Below are 13,375 nucleotides of genomic sequence, written 5' to 3' on the forward strand. Positions count from 1 at the left end.
ACATCTTATAAACGATAAACATTGAATGAGAGTTGTCTCATTGGCACTCATACCACATCTTCCTATATCTATTAACAATCGAAACCCCTGAAATATCGTCTCATGACAAGCACGAAAAAATGGCGAAACTGAACTTCCAACAGCGGGCGATGATTTTTAATTATAATACAATATTCTTTCAATGGATTTTTTAAATGCAATGTAGAAATTATCAATTAAGACATTTTTTATCCCTTTTGAAATTACTTAATCGAATATGAAGTCACATGCACGAAGAAGTTTGTCTGACGTGAAAATACGTAAGTCCCATATCTCACGGCTACATGGACACACACAGTGTACTGATCTTAATAATATATTAATGTTTGCAAATTCGTTGTAAGAAGAAAGACCTTTTAACTTTATATCACAATAAGCATATCTAAAGTAAGTCGTCACGTAGCTCATTTATGAAGAAATGTCAAACTGCCAATACTGCTAGTTTGTACTCTATTGTCGGAGGACAACTGATTCAAAATAAGGGAGCTACCATTTATTTTTAGGGGCGGGGCTGGGGGCTAAGGGTGGGTGGGTGGGTGGGTGGGGGGGGGGGGGGGGGGGGGGCTAGTATGAAACTTGAAAAAAGGGCATGACAGGAGTTTAGAGAAAAAAAGGAAGGATGGGCATCTTGCCAAAAAGAAAAAGGCATGATGACTTTATGTAAAACAAGTCAGGAAAAATTAATAACTAAGAAAGGAAGGACCGAATAGAGTGTAAAATAAAAAAGCAGGACTATATTTACATTGAGTTTACATTTATAGAAAAATGCAGGACATCATTTTTCATCATATTACGCGTCATTGATAATCTGATCACTAAACGTTTTTACAAAATATTCGTTCCCGTGAAAACTAAGATTTGTTAAACTTTCAAATTTCATCGAGGTCTCTTCTCAGGATATAACGGCCATCTGTATGTTGGCTTTAAGGTCGACAAGATAACAGGTCAATATATTAATGTATTTAAGTGAATTTAAGATTTGTTGCAATTCTAAAGTACAATGGGTAAATCAATCTTATCTTTGATGTGCCACATGGGCATCCCTATAAACATGATAAAGTAAGACAGTCCATGCGTGACCCATAGCATTAGATATTTTATGCAGTTCATTGGATATTTTCTATCACAATCCAGGCAAGCTAATAACCTATATTATTTACGTGTCTGAAGACGAATTTGTATAAAACATTGTGTTTGATTTTAATTTCTGAAAATTAAACTTAACTCTAGAACAGACCTTTTATGAACGTCGGGTTGGGACTTTTTTATGTGTTTGAATTCGGTTTTTACACGTATTAAACTCTGGAATATATGATCAAACTTTTCGGGATTCGGGAAAAAATGCTTCAGCAAACACTCGTGAGGAAAACAAATAAAAAGAATCATTCTGTATCATAATTTTAATTTGTTAAATATTTGCAACTCTTAAAAAGTTTCAAAACCAGCTGATTTTTTTTGTATTTCAATTCTTCATATTGAATAACTTAAAAAAAATGGGCAGTGTGGCGGATTTACCGGGGGCACAGGGGGCACGTGCGGCCCCCAGTCCAGGTCACCAATACATTTTCTAACATGATTATATTGCTACTGAATCTGCTTATCAAGAGTGGAAATTAATCACAGCTAGATTTGACTTCTTAACTAGCCGTTAATTAACCCCAGCTTCAACATGCGTGATTATGACAAGTTATCGGTGGGTCTGTAAATTTTGACACGTGTGTGTAATGTCTCATTTAAAAAGATTTGATCAAGGAGGTTATATGAGATCTCATATAACCTCCTTGATTTGATGTACATGTTGATTGGAAAAGTACGAATATTTTTATTGGTTTTTAATACAATATCATCCCCTGACCAGGAAAGAAATTACTAACCAAAATCTGTGTTTTAAATAAATATGTACAAATAAATGTTTAGTGCCAAGAATATAAGTATCGATGTATGGGATATGTCTTCATAACAAAATTCTCACATTATCATTTTTATAAACTAAATGTCGTATTTTCTTTTCACTACTATTTTCAAAGGAAACCAATAATTTGTTTAAAAAAAAACTGTCCCCCCACTCTTTCCACAAAAAAAGAATTTGGTTGTCATTGTTTCTAATTAAAACGCAATTGCATTTTATAGAAGATAATCTGGAACTAATACGTTTATCTATTAGTTCCAGCATACAGTAATATGACTGTATATTTTTCCTGTTTCAGTTACAATGTACGTATATGTATGAGGCTAGGAAAAGGTTATCATTTATGAGGATATGAATGGGGTCAGAGATATATAATATATGTCGCTGATGGGGTTTAAAGAACAGAGACTCATGGGACCAATAGATTTAAATAAATATAGATAACAGAATAAAGAGGTGATTGTTTGTTGCTTAACATCCAGTGGCAAAAATTACATGTTTGCTTAGGACAATTATTATACAGATTGATTGGCAGAAGAATAAAGAAAACTGAAATGGTAGAAAAATAAAAGATATAGAACTATAGAAACGATGATCTGACTCCCCCCCCCCCCCCCCCCCCCCACACCACCACAACCATTTTTTATCAAATTCGAATACTGGGAGCTATCTGAAGTCAGTTCATAGGACCTCAGTTTTAATATAGGCGTGGCAATCCATCACTTTTATCCAATCAACTGTCCTTAATAATAAAGATTGGAGTGCAATTGTGTCTGTATCAAGTTAGATAAATATAATCATATTTCTGGACGTACATATGTCGGGGTTTAGACTATTTCATTCGATAGAAGTAGATGAAGAAAAAAAAAGAATTTTTCTGGTTATATCTATTTATAACTGAAAAAGTGGCATTAAATCGTAGAGGCAGTCCCTCTTTATGTGAAGAATAGAACATATTGAGCTTTCTGGATTTTCTTCTGTCCACTAGCAAATGTGGGCCTGTACCACTGAAAATATATAACTTCCGGACTAGAAAACACGGACAACCCAGTTACTAATCTTCCTGCTTCCAACTAAACGTCATGTTCTAGATTGTCGGAATCTTGTTGAGTACAGCCATCCCATAACTCACATGCATATTCCATAATTAATCTTATAAGTGTTAAGTTTATACGATTAAGATACTGATTTCTAGTCAATACATATTTCAATTCTTTTTAGAAATTTAATCTTGTGCTTGCACAATTTAAAACGTTTTATATATGTGTATAGAATTTACCATTGGAATCAAAAGAAATCCCTAAGTGTTTATGATAGGAGACAATTCTACTACTTGATTTTGAAGTTCTATTTTAATATCATCTGGGGAAGAATTACAGGAGAATAGCATAGTAATTGTCTTGTTAGGATTAAAATCAATAAGCCAATCTTTAGACCATGCTGAAATTTGTTCTAAATCGCTATTAAAGACATCCTCTATTGTGTAAGGACTATAATACTTAAATTAGAAAGGGATGTTTCATCAGCAGACAATCGAGTTAGACTTATCAAATTACCAGCTATCTCATATACATCAATAAGGAATAGTACGGAACCTAATACAGAGCCTTGTGGAACTCCTGCATTAGTATTCTAAAAAGGCGAATATGAACTTGAAACAAAAACGCTTTCTTGTATATTTGAAATATAACTAATTAAGTGATTAAATATACTGACTGACTTTAAAAACGCAACACTCATTTTGTTGATTTTTTTTTCCCACATCATGTTTGATTCTCATACAACTACTGTTCATGCTTACCATACTTCTTTCTCTTAAGAAAAAATCAACATCTGACTTACCTGTGGTTATTGAACATACCGGATTTTTGAAGTCGCACGAATTTCGTAAAGCGAAATTTGAAACCCATAAAAGATTTTTTCAGTTTGTTTTGCTTCGTGAAACAGTTCTTTTAATCCTTGGCCACACTTAAATCAGTTAAAAAATGTTGCATCTCCATATTGCCAAGACTGAGGAATAAAAAACTAAATCAGCCCATAAGAATACTGCAAACAAGAAAACGTGAACGTGCTGCAACCATACAGTTTGACTTCAGAAACCCGTCTTACTGTCCTTCCGACATCGATACAGGTAGACAGGAATTGTTGCTTACCATCAATGACCAGATCATCATGTAGTGACAATGCAACGTCAATAGAATTTGATTACGCAACGTCATTTGCGAGACATGTTTACGGCCGCAACGTCAACTGCTTATCAAATTGTCGAATGCCATTGCACACAGATTCATGTCATAAACGTTTTCCATAACCTGAACTGCCAAAGATTCCACTGAAGAAAAACATTTAAAGCCCTGAAGTTTCAGCCGCATAATTGCCAAAACCCATTGTAATGGGTGGAACAACCGCATATTCAGAAGGTGTAAAACAGAACCCAAAACATGTGGAACAGAATTGGTTGATCTTTCTGACAATAATTTTGGCGTTTGTTACAGGCAGTCATTGCTTTTGACAGTGCCACATTCATTCAAAAATTTAAAAAGAATAATCTAGTGTTGCGTTTCTAAAGTCGGTCAGTATACATTTTAAATACAATTTTTTCAAATACTTTTCCCACTGTTGATAATAATGAGATTGGTCTATAATTTGAAATCAGTGATTTGAAGCACAAATAAATTTTCATACATTGTCAGATCAAAATATCTTAAAAACCCCAGTCCAGAGATACCGTATACATTCGACTGAATATACCAATTCGATAATTTTACATTCGAACTTGTTACGTAATAAGATCTGTGTCCAGGTAAAAAGAACCAGCAGGTGATATATATTCTTAAGTGTTTATCACCTTCCATTATACATCTGACGATGACATTTACCTTTAGGGCCATTTTGTTTGAAATATCATTTTAAAGGTAAACTGATAAGCATAACGTCCTCGCAATTTCTTTTTCAGATCCAGGGACACAGATGTCAGAATGAATAAGAAAACACTAAATTCTTCAATAATATATTGTAAAATGGACAGCAAGCACATTTGATAGACTAGTGTACTAATAGATTTTCTTGTGTATTTTCTATGTTCTGGAAACTTCAACATCCTATCAAAAATACTTAAATTAAAGTCTTGAGTTTAATTAAATGTTTTTTTTTTAAATATTATTTGCAAGGCTGCATGAACATTGCACCTATCGTTTTCGTATATTTCTTTTCAGCCATGCATAAGTTTAATGTTTACTGTGACTTCTATAATGCTTAAAAAATGATGCAATTGTATTATCAATCTAAAAATATTAATCGTGAACAACAACAAAAATAAATTATATATTAAACGACTAAAGCAATTTAAAATTCTAAAGGATATTGTTACAATATTGCCAAAAACTGAGACTACTATAGATATAAGAAGATGTGGTATGAGTGCCAATGAGACAACTCTCCATCCAAGTCAAAATTTAAAAAAGTAAACCATTATAGGTCAAAGTACGGTCTTCAACACGGAGCCTTGGCTCACACCGAACAGTAAGCTATATGAAGGGCCCCAAAAATTACTAGTGTAAAACCATTCAAACGGGAAAACTAACGTTTGATGGGATGTCTAATCTATATAAAAAAAAACTGTTATAGTAGTCTCAGCCGAAAACAATACGAAATTGATAAGCAAGTATGACTAACCAATCAAAAAATTTGTTGTTTGGGATTATTCATGGTTGACTAGTTCTATATTAACCAGTGGCACGTGTCCTAATTATTAAGAAAAGGGACAGAAAAGTATTAAACAGAAATAACCGGTTTTTCAAAACCATATTTTCAAAATTAACTGCATGATTTAAACAGCTTAAAAGTGTTTCATTTATTTTATCTGTGTGCGTATACGAAAAATTGATAGCAAGATAAACTTCAATGTACATGAATTACGAGTATTAGATTTCTTGTGAAATTGATCGATGAGCGGCTTTTTACAAATACCGAAAAAAAGAATACTGCGTAAACGTCAATTAATGGACAAGCAACCCAACGAGAAAAATAAAATTTAAGAGGCATCTATAACTAGTTTTGAGTTGGAGAAATCATTCAATGCCATATGATTCTATTTAGGTTTCTGCGTTTTTCGATTTACGAATAAGTCAATAAAAAAAAAAAAAGTAATTGAAGCCAAAAAAGAAGACACAAAACATACATGAAATAAAGTAATAACATATTAAGTTTACAAATACGTACCTAGGTGCATTTAATAAAGCAACATTTGAACTTATTATAGAAAAAGGAGAAATTAAATGGAAACATAATGCGCGCTGTTAAATCATGCTTTGCAAGGCTGTTTAGAGATGACTCGTGCACAATCATTTTGAATGGTGAATAAGATCACATACATGCATTAAGCACTCAGAAACTAGCCCGTAAATAGCTAGGAGGAGGGAATCCAGTTATTAATTAAATATCAAAACGGTGTGCAGAAATACCGCAAAGGACTTCTTAGTGCACTAAGACCAACGTGTTTGCACTAAGGACACTAAAACGATGTTTTAAGACCACAAAGAACATGGATAAAAGAAGATATGAGTATATAACTCATAAATATAAAGTTTGGTGTGAATAGATTTTATTATTTTGAAGTTAAATGACTTTGTAATCAGCGCGTGCCACTGGTACAAATCCAGGATAGTTTAAGAAAGTTTTTAAAAAATTTAAAACTTTTAACCACAGAGTGAAAATAATGTTAGCTGGCAGAAAAACTCCATTTATAAATAAAATACGATTTATTCTACAAAATTTACTTCTGGATACTATTTTGTGATCATAAACAAGCTTCTATCCAAGTTTGGTAGAAATCCGGGATATTTTAAGAAAGTTATTTAAATTTCAAAAACTTTAACCACAGAATGAATGTAATGTTAACTGAGAGAAAAAAATCCATTTATACATGTAAGTAAAACACAGATAACCAGGATTTTTTTTCCAAACTTTACTTCTGGATACTATCTTATGATCATAAACATTCTTCTGTTGGTAGAAATCCTGGATAGTTTAAGAAAGTAATTAAAATTTCAAAAACTTTAACCACAGAGTGAGTATGTGGATGTCGCTAGCCGACGCCGACGACGGAATGTAGGATCGATATACGTCTCGCTTTTGCGACAAAAGTCGCAGGCTCGACAAAAATGTAATAAACTGTTATACTTTGAACAGTCATGTGTATCTAATGTGCTGGTAAACAAGTATATACATTCTAAAATATTTTGTAATAAAAAAATACTAGAGAATTATAAAAAAGTGAAGTTTACAAACAACCAAGAGAAATTAAAAGGAAAAAAAAATAAAAATATAGTAGAACATACATTATTACATTGAACTAAAAAATATAACAGTCAGAAAAACAAAAGAAATACGACAGTAACAAACAGACGAAAAAAATCAGAGACAATTGAAATATCATAAACATGTTAATTTAAAATACAAGCGGATTCAAAACGGTTCAAGGTTGAACGAACATGAATTGCTTTCGATTACACAGGTGACAATCAACAGAGGGTGGCGCGTGTCGATACAACATTAAATAAATTTATAATTACCGGGTACTAAAGATATGATTATAAAATTTGAAATTGTATTCCTTCTATATGCCATGTTTTTTGTGTCAATTCTATCATTCCATCAGGACTGGTCCTTAGTGCAATATTTTGTTCTTAGTGAACAAGTAGAAATACCGCAAAGGGCCTCCTCAGTGCACTAAGAACAACAATTTGCAAATAAGTCTATAACATTTGCGCAATTACATGCTTGTTTTATTGGCGCAAATGAATGCTGCAGTTTTTAAAATAAAGTGATACGAAAAAAGAATTAGCCTAATTAATTTGCGGCGCAAATTAATTCTTTTTCAGCGAAATTGGATATCGGCCTTCAAAACACCGTGTGTACACTAACAAAACAGTATTCATCTTTTACGCTGTCTAGCCTGAGAATAAAAGTTTTGGCAATTTGTGTACGATTTTAATTTTAGAATGTAATGAACAAGTAAGAAGATCGTTAAAAACCTTAAGTGATTTGGAAAATGAGCTATGCACGATAAAAGGAAATAGTTTGGTGCGTCGATATGAAATTTCATAGAGGCATGTGATATTTGTAAAATTTAAAGTCTTTCAATAACAACCATTTGTGGAAGTGGTTATTTCGATCCTTCAAATATGCGTAAAATAATTAAAATTTATATTATTTAGTCTCTTTCATATATACAACTGCAGTATGTTTATAAATACTGTAGATTTGTATTTGATCATCGATTGCATGCATAACGTCCAGTGACAAATATTTCATGTATTCGTACACAGAACAAATCAACAACTTTTAGAATACAATTGATTGGTTATTTAAGGTAAATGATTTGCGTTAAAATTGGTGAAACTTGGCCAGGAGCTTACCTCTAAAATAAAGAAATATAAAAAACGGTAGAGTTATTTTTTTAATTCTGTATTTTACTCATACATGGACTTAAGCACTGTTTACAGTCAAAATAACAGTTTTAACAACGACAGCAGGAATCACAAGCGACGCTGGTTCCATAGAAGTCTTCAACGAATTTTTATATATCCCTGGCAATTTTCGGTTTATATCAGACTGTGACATTGAGGGGAACAAATACCATGGATGTCTTGTCTTTTCTTTAAATACATTTAAATATAAAACGTGTATCTCATATAAAGCCTCATTTATAGAACATTATATATAATTTATTGTTTCAAGGAAATATTTGGTGGAGGAGAGAGAGAGAAAGAGAGAGACTTATTTCGCGGTATTTCAAATTGGTCTCATGTTATTCATGTCAAAATGTGGTGTAAGGAAATGTTTCCCCTTCGTTTTATATAGCAGGGTATTCTATAATGATATTAGTTGCAGATTTTTTTTCTATCGGTAAGATATGGTTTACAGTTCGAAATCTACGTTAAGTTATAGTACATTTAAAGTAAGTTTATTGCATTGCTAAACGTTTCTCAATCAAGATAAAACGTTTACAACCAATACTATTTTTACGACTAAATATGTTTTATGTAAATAAATAGTTCACGTTTCAATTAACTAAGGTTATTGTATAGGTTAGTTTTTTTTTTAACATTTTATAAGATCGAATTTGAAATGATTCAAAATCACAAAAAGACATCAAGAACTACGCAGTTAGTATGAAACAAAATATATAATAAATAAGATAACTTATTTGCTTTAATTAACAAGTGAAATGTTTCCAATCCAATCTTTCCAATCTAATATAGTCCAAAGGGTGACAAAAGGATATAAATATGGTCACTAAAGGTTTTCTCACGGCTGGCAGTAAAAAAAAAACTTGCCAAAGTGGGGGCATCCGTTTGGTTGTTTGGGATATACTAGTACGCAACCAACTTTCAATCAATCCAAACTAATAATTGTTTTTTTTTTATCCCGCATCTTTTTATATTAATTTATTTTAACTCAAAATAATAATTGAAATAAGTTTCTGAAATAAAACCCTAACATATATCAGACGCTTAACAAAACGATATACCATACGATAGATGAAACGCTTAACGATATCATATACTATACGATAAACGAAACGCTAAACGCAAAACCATACCATGTACCATACGACAAATAAAACGCTTAACGATACCATGAACCATACGATATACAAAACCCTAAACGATGACATTTACCATACGATGAACGAACGATGAACGAACGCTGACCGAACGTTGTACGGACGCTATACGAATGATGTACGAACGATGACCGAACTCTATACGAACGATTCCCGAACGCTGTACGTACGATTCCCGAATGAAAAAAGTGTTAACTTTTACGTTACAGGGACTGTAGCATACTTTATGGATTAGAGGCCAGCTGAAACCCGCCTCCGGGTGAGCGATTATCTCGCTGTGTTGAAGACCCATTGGTGGCCGTGGGCTGTTTTCTGCTCGTCTTTTGACACATTGCCCTTTTCCATTCTCAATTTTATTGATGTGTCAACCATACCACAACAATTAAAAATCACCAAATCCGTTTGATATGTACTGGTTACTACTTTAGTCTCGGAGAACATGATTTATTTACTAGTTGTTATTGGCTTTGAACTAGCTTTCAGTAACTGCAAGTATTTTTAGATTGGTACTGTGTATCTTTTGTCGTCCTATCGGTTGCTTTTTGTGCTTCGTGTCGTTCTATGAATAAAGCAATTTCCAACTTCATTTTACTTTGTCGTGTTATTACACCATTGTCCCAAGTTGTGGTAGGGTTGAGCGCTCATATTTTTTTGAAACCCGTCAGATTCTATATGTACAGGTTCCTTGTCATGAGCCTGTAATTTCGTGGTTGACGTTGTTTGCTGTCCGTCAAATTTATTTTTCGTTTATTGTTTTGTCATATATCAGACCGTTTGGGACCTGTTATATGCGGCTGTCATACAATGGAGAGGTTTAGCTAGCTATTAAACCAGGTTTATTCCACCATTTTCTACATAAGGAAATGACTGTACCAAGCCAGGAATATGACAGGTTTTTCCATTCGTTAGATGTGTTTGAGATTTTCATTTTGCCATTTCATAAAGGACTTTCCGTTCTGAATTTCCCTTGGAGTTCGGTATTTTTGTTATTTTACTTTTTGAATTGTTTCACAATTTGCCTTTTATCGATGACTATACGGTATGGGATTATTTTTCAGTTCCCATACGTCGTTTTCTGAAGTTAATGTAATATATGCATACATATTGCTCCTTTGAATAAACCTATTCTAAAATGTAACCAATTCAACTAGCTGTCAGTAACTGCGAGTACTCTCATATCTGTACTTAAAGTGTCTTTTTATGTTGTGGGGATGTATAAGTACCCTGCCATGTCCGGTCTGTGTTTTTGTTCGATGCATTTCTGCTTTGTATCAATCTGACGAGTTAAGCCCTTTTCAACTAATTTTTATAGTTTGTTCTTACATGTATGTTGTACTGTTACACCACTGTCCCAGGTTAGGGGAGGGTTGGCGCCTTCAAACTAGTTTAACCCCGAAACATTCTGTATGTGCCTTTCCGAAGTCATCAGTCTGTAATTCAGTGGTTGTCGTTTGTTGCTGTATATAATATTTGTTTTTTCATTTATTACTTTGTGCATTAATCAGGACGTTTGAATTGTTTATTTGTCATTTCGGGGCCTTTTTTAAATGGCTATGCGGTAGGGGTTTTTCCCATTGTTGAAGACCGTACGGTGACTATAGTTGTTAACTTCTATGTCATTTTGTCACTGGTTGACGGTTGTCTCATTAACAATTATACCCCCATCTTCTTATCTTTATATACAATACGCTTTGTCGCACAATGAAATTCAGGGTTTGGCAGGACTGTTTATGATAAACATAAACAGAATAAACTTAGGAATGAGTAATACGGACACCGAATATTGTTGAACATTATACCTCGTAGGATATATACTGGAATTGCAACCTAGTGCAATATAAGTGTCTCTTCCTCGGAACATTCATAGTCATCAATATAATGATATAACCCTATATTCCTCATCAATATTATTACAGTTCGAGCTGAATATACATTTTTGTTTAAGGGCCAGCTGAAGCCCGCTTCCCGGTGCGGGATCTTCTCTCTTTGTTGAAGACCCATTGGTGGCCTTGGGCTGTTTTCTGCTCTTTGGTCGTGCTGTTATCTCTTTGGCACATTCCTCGTTTCTTTTCTCATTTTTACTATGTCCTAACTACCCCGGCAAACAATTTTTGGAATCAATAGTATATTATAATCAGTACGGTGACGGATCCATTACAGACAGAAATAAAGTAGGCTTTTTACATGTTATTTGTATAAACGTGTAGAATAAAAATACACATATTACTATTTTCGATTGTGAGATGTAATATTTTCAACAACGTAATAGCAATCCAGTTGTTCATGTATGTTGGGTATATATCTCCCTGTTGATACGATATTTCAGAGCTTATAATGCCTATCAATAAAGCTATTAAACCAAGAGTTCCAAATTGAGAAGGTGAAGTCATCTTTCGAAAATTTTACGGACCACATTTCGAGTTGGTAACGACGGTTTTGTTCCAACTGTAGTAACCACAACATTTTCCTCAAATATGACCTACAGAAGTAGACTTGTTACAAACTTGTAATTACATTAGTAACACGATGCGTGTCACATGTGGAGCAGGACCTGCTCACCCTTCTGGAGCACGTTAGTTCAACCCAAGTTTTTGGTGGGGTTCGTGTTGTTCAGTTTTTATTTTTCTATGTTCTGTTATCTAACATTTGTCATTTCGGGGGCCTATTATAGCTGACTATGCGGTATGTGTTTTTCTCATTGTTTAAGACCGTTCGGTAACCGATAGCTATCATGATTTCCTTGATAGAGGGTTGCTGCTTACAAGGAAGCTATTAAACCAAGAATTCATAGTAGTGAAGTTGAAACCAACCCTTTGTAAATTTCAAGGACGCCATCACGAGTTGGTTGATCGTTATGGAATATCTGTTTCACACGGACGGATATGTTCCAATTGTCGTAACTACAATCTCGTCCTTTTTTCCTCGAATGTGACCTACAAAATTAGATATATCACCGGGTTTGTACTTACACTTCCCGTTTTTGATGGAGATGTGAAGATTTTTTCACCCTAAAATTCTCATTTCCCTTAAGCATAAAAAATGTATATAGTATTCAGTGGTGTTGAATTTAAGGTCTTAAACGCAAGTTTTAAAGCACATTTTTATTGTTAAAGAACTTGTATGTTTGAAATCAGACAAAGAAAAATATTCAAAGCACTCTGTAAATTTTATGCGTAGAACATTTAGTTGATATAATATATTGCATTTGCTAATATTGATCGAACGAAAACATTTTACTTTGAAAAATTCATTTATTTTTCTATTTGTTATTTAATTATATCATTTTCTAAACAAGAACATAAACATAGTAGATTCATTTCGACAAATGCTTACTTTAAAGATCAAATTGTTAACTGTTTATCTTACATTTTCATTGTTTTCCTATGTTATCTTCTATAACGATTCTGAATAATTTATTAATCCAATTTGATATGGTCTCTGACAATAATAAATTTTCTTCAGATATGAAAAGATGTAATTGACATCACAATAAAAAAACTATAATTGATTGTTTTTAGACATCAAAGCCTTCAACATTACACATTGAAAATTAAAGAGGGCCTTTTTATGGCATTAACTATGATGTCTCTTATTTCGTTCTCGTCAAAGACTCATTTAATCTTGTAATTGAAGCTTTTCAAAACATTCTAATTTCTTAGTTTAAATTCTAGGTTCATTACTTTCATGATTCATTTCCGTGACCAAAACTAAACATTCTTGATCAGTTCTTGTCCTACATTTCTTTATTTGCATAATGTATCGATGCATCTCAAGGAAAAGAGCAGCAAAAGATCTCA

At 33.1% G+C, this 13,375-nt stretch overlaps 1 long non-coding RNA gene across 2 annotated transcripts in view; it reads left to right on the forward strand.

Moving 5' to 3' along the window:
* The window catches only part of LOC127720172 (uncharacterized), a 159,541-nt gene that overhangs the window by 60,351 nt on the left and 85,815 nt on the right, over positions 1–13,375 (forward strand). The gene's annotated exons all lie outside the window — the stretch shown is intronic.

The sequence above is a fragment of the Mytilus californianus genome, unplaced genomic scaffold, assembly GCF_021869535.1.
Source record: "Mytilus californianus isolate M0D057914Y unplaced genomic scaffold, xbMytCali1.0.p SCAF_11, whole genome shotgun sequence".
Taxonomy (NCBI): domain Eukaryota; kingdom Metazoa; phylum Mollusca; class Bivalvia; order Mytilida; family Mytilidae; genus Mytilus; species Mytilus californianus.